We start from the raw sequence: 4,785 nt of genomic DNA, 5'->3' as shown, positions 1-4,785 counted from the left end.
ATTTTGGTCAATCAGTTCTTCAAAGGATAAAGTAAATAAATACATAATCACATCTGACAGAAACAATTGATACAGGCCCTACCTTGGGGATAGGCTAGTGTGAAGAACACCTGTGGATTATAGGTGCTGCTATTCAACAAGGAGACTTTTTAAAGGTGTATCTCTTTAAATGATCAGCTGCATGATTAAGAATACTGTAACTATACATACTAACATTCTATAGTTGTCCTTTTTCTTTGTTTTCTTCAAAAAACTTTTTTATTTTGTTTTTATTATAAACATATGCAAATGTACATATAACAAATACAAAGTTGTCCTTTTCCTGATATACTGTCAACATGGAGAATGAACAAGTGGTATTGTGTACAAAATTCCGAGATGCCCCCATATGTTAGGGATAGTTGTGAGGTAATATATTTGTTTAGTAGCCTTTGCTTCCCTCCTCTATTTAGAATGTTGCTTGCCAATGTTAATGCTAAGACTCCTTGCACAAATAATGCAAATAATTTACATTGCCTAAAATGCATCTCATTATGTTGAATGCAAGAATGCGAAAACCATGGCAGTGATTGATTGATTGGTGGCCACCAGGGAGCATTGGGATTAGAATCTGTATGTGTGGCTATACAAGCTTGTTATGCCATTGTATCTAGAGTCTCATTGTCTTACAATTATTTATCAGTAGTTGCATACTAGATCAGCAATTTCTTATTGCTTGGAAAGCCTGTTCTTTACTGCCCTGACTCTTGGTAATCTGTCACTTTTATACAATGTGTTTAAGAAAAGTGTTCCGTAACAGGCAGGAAATGTTCCCTTGCTGCTGACATATATGTTTTCTTTCTCCTGTATCTCAATGTCATGAAAACACACACAAACTACACAGGCACACACACATTCTTTAGTAACATAAAGAACTTTCTGTTGCTACACTTACAGTTGCAAGCACCATACATACATACAAACTAAATGTTCTGGTAAAGTAATAATATATCCACTGCTGTTATCAAACACACCATTCTTTGGAAAAACTAAAACAATCATCATCATTGAATGATGTACACATATAATAACTACTTTATGTGACAATTGAATATGTTCTCTATTTTATTTTTTCTTTTATTGACAGAAATACAAATCAATAATAATAATAATAAAAACACACAACTATCACTAACACAGTAAATTAACTGATCAGCCAAAAAAGTAAGAAATTATTTTGGGAAAATCGTATAACTTCAGTTGTAATCTTTTTCTTACATACTATAATTCTTATTCTGAAGAATATGCCTATCGTGCCCCATATAAAGTAAGTAAATCTATCAACATATCTTTGCTTTGCCTTTAAAAAAAAGTAACAAAAAAAAAAGTAAATTAGAAAAGGAAAGTGAACTCCCGTCAGCCTACGTACTGAAATGGAAATTAAAACATGAATGGCCTTTTTCCTCTGGAAATTCTTGCGTTGCAACAGTGGGAGGAGCAAGAATCATTATAAAGTTTTGAAGCAGGCTAGCAGGAAGCAATCACCGATTCATTCTTTGCCTGACACTTGCCTGCCAGTAGAACAACGAAAACATGAACTGCACTGTGGGTTTGACAACGAGCATGCACAGTATCAACATATTGCACGAAGAAAAAATTCTACAGCCTCTCTGGAACTTCATGCAAAACCAAGAAAAGTGGCTTCAATCACCCTTCTTCCCAGTGCTGTTTTCTTTTATTGTTTATATAGCTTTCTGCCTGCCATTTGTTGTGCTGGATCTCCTGACATTAAAATACCATCTTTGCTAAAATACAAAATTCAGCCTCAGAGCAATGCTACTGTGGATATGATGACAGTCTGTTTGGCACAAACTGTTTATAATCACATCGTCTTCATCTTTCCAGTAACTGTAGCTCACTGGTACTGGAGACCAATGAACTTCCCTCCTACTGCTCCAGAGCTCAGAGAAGTCATCTTTGATGTCATCGGCTGTCTGCTCCTTTTTGATATGCAGTACTTCATCTGGCATTTGCTGCATCATAAGATTCCATGGCTTTACAAGACATTTCACAAAGCTCATCACAAGTACACGGCTACATTCGCACTTACCACAGAACATTCAAGTGCATGGAGACTCTCTCACTAGGTTTCTTTGCTGCCATCAATCCAATGTTGCTGAAATGCCATCCTCTGACAGAGACCATCTTCTTCATTGTCAACATCTGGTTGTCAGTAGAAGATCATTCAGGGTATGACTTTCCCTGGTCCACACACAGACTAGTACCATTTGGACTGTATGGAGGGGCACCACACCATGATTTGCATCATATGAAGTTCAGATCAAATTATGCCTTACTTTACCCATTGGGATAAACTGTTTGGTACATTCTCAAAGCTGCATAACAAATGAACTGACTGGTCATTTAAAGAATTGGAATAAACTGTTTACATGAACATTTGTTTTTTGTTTGATGACGAGAAATGCTCAGGAAAGAAAACTTTATTACCTGAGCATTTCTATTTGCTGCTGAAACTGAATTATTATTCCTAAAGCTGAATGTCTCACTGAGAAGGACATGCAGCAAAGTGAACATGTGCAATGTATTATTTAATTAGCATGTAAATTCTGTTTTATTTTCTAAGTATGTTTTATATACACTAAATGTTTATTATTAACATATGCAACTGCATTTACTACTGTCATTGCCTAGTATCACCAATCACAGTATATCTGTAAAGCTGAATTATAAATGTAAAGGAATAGGCATAAAGGTGTAAATAAAAAGTATTTTTAAATATATTGCCACAAGAATGAAGAAAGGATCTTAATCATGTTTACTGAAGGGTGGGAGAGAAAGTGAGGAGGCGAGAGCAAACAAACTACTATGTGAAGTGTGTGCACTAGTGTTTAAAAAAATGAAAATAATTGCAGCATGGGTGCCATGATGCAAAAGGGTTAAGGCAAAGTGCAGAAGGGATGGAGGAGTGGACAGACACCAAGAGTGATGCAGTGCAGCGTGTGTTATGTAAATAAAGTGGGAGTAACTTTAAGAAGGTGGGCTTGGATATGTTTAGAGGGTAAGGAAAAGGGTATGTTGAGTGGGAGGCCTTGTCAAAAATGGCAGCAGTTAATCTGTAAGGTGCTGTAGACATTTGCCTGCCTTTGAGCCAGAGGTTTGGGTTTGTGTGTTTTTAACATACATGAAAATGTAGTAAATAGAATTATTTACCTTGCAGATGGCATGACATTCGGTATTACGACAGTAGATAGGGCATGTAGTTTGAAAAATGACATAGAAAGTATGAATAAGTAGGCAAACGAATGACAACTGAGACTTAAAAGAAATCATGTGCAAAATTCTACTCAGCAACCCTGATGTGAATTATTAATAGTGAGGACTGAAGTTACTAGAAGCAGTGCAGGAAAAAGATTTGGGGTGATTAATCTATATTAGATTTTCAAGACCAAGTTGAGGAAACTGTGCAAAAGAAAAAGTGAGGACCTGCAGATAAGAAGGATTTGATTCAGGAACTAAGCACAAAATGAAATAGCTATTACCAGGCAGTGAAAAGAACATAACTAGACTAATGTCTGTAGTTCTGAATACTATAACAGAAAAGAGATACTAATATGTGATTTAAAGGGGGTCAGAGCAATGCTAGGAGAAGCGTATTTGGAAAGAGACCCAAGAAGACAGGGTATTCTTTTTTTTGTTTGTTTGTTTTATATTAGTGCACCAGACTATTCTAGATAAGCATGTGGGAATTACCCTGCAAAGTAAGTTGAGGGAAAAGAAGAAAGGTTTTCAGCTAGATTGTGAAATTAATTTCTTCATAGATATAAGGAAGGGTTTCCTTTACAGAGAGAGTAGTTGATACATTGTATGCAATTCCATAAGAGATGGCAGAAAATGTATGTAAAGAACCATTTTGGGATAAACAGAAATTGGGAAGTGTTAGGAAAATAAACCTTGAGATTTGTCATGGCTGGACTAGACAAGCTAATGTATCCAATACAATGTGCTTAAGTGATATAAAATAATGTCTACATGATCTATATTTATTTCATGATAAGTGATAAAGTCTACATGATGTGTATTTATTTAAGAATTATGTAAAGTGAGATTTTTTTCATAAATGTTCTGTTGCAAATAAAGTATTTATTTATTTTTAGAAAATCCTCTTCTGTTGTGGCATTTGTTAAACAGTCTGCATTATATACCTGTGTGTACTGTCCAAAGGAACACCATTCATACTTCAGCTCCATGACAAATTTGTACTTTATTAATTAGCAGTCTACTGCACTGGGGTCACAGCCTTTACTAGTGAATTTTCAGAAAAACTTGATTTAGCTGGTAAGTGGGTTCAACTTGTTATATACAAAATGAGAAAAGGCAGGACTGGTAGAAAATTCCTGAAGGAGTGAATTTTAAAGCAGATGCATGCATTTCAACTTGTGGTTTGCCTGCAGCACAGCAACTAACAAATGCAGTAAGGTTTTACAAAAAACAGAACATCAGTACATTCATATATGAAGGAGGTACAGTGTGAAGAAAAATGTAAGATTAATGTAATTCATTAAGCAGAAGTACTGCTACGAAAAGAAAGTAAAACAAGTACTGTCTATTGCATTGCTGTGGAAGATAATTAGGCCTTGTTTTCGGTGCTTTTTTATAACTTCCCATTAGGTGTGCTTCCCCTTCCTAGATCAACAACTCATTAACTGGTCATCCTTCTCATTATCACCCACCATGGGTGCTGAGAATTTTCTCTTAAAAGAGATCTGGATGGCAAAATCATGTCAG

At 35.5% G+C, this 4,785-nt stretch overlaps 1 pseudogene; it reads left to right on the top strand.

Moving 5' to 3' along the window:
• The first annotated feature begins 1,510 nt into the window (after window positions 1-1,510).
• Window positions 1,511-4,143, top strand: LOC122789205 (annotated as a pseudogene).
• Window positions 4,144-4,785: the final 642 nt, after the last annotated feature.

This window comes from Protopterus annectens, chromosome 14.part0, assembly GCF_019279795.1.
Source record: "Protopterus annectens isolate FY-2018-M chromosome 14.part0, PAN1.0, whole genome shotgun sequence".
In the NCBI taxonomy this organism is placed as follows: domain Eukaryota; kingdom Metazoa; phylum Chordata; order Ceratodontiformes; family Protopteridae; genus Protopterus; species Protopterus annectens.
The sequence above is the reverse complement of the archived record's forward strand: the minus strand, read 5'-3'. Positions and strand labels throughout refer to the sequence as shown.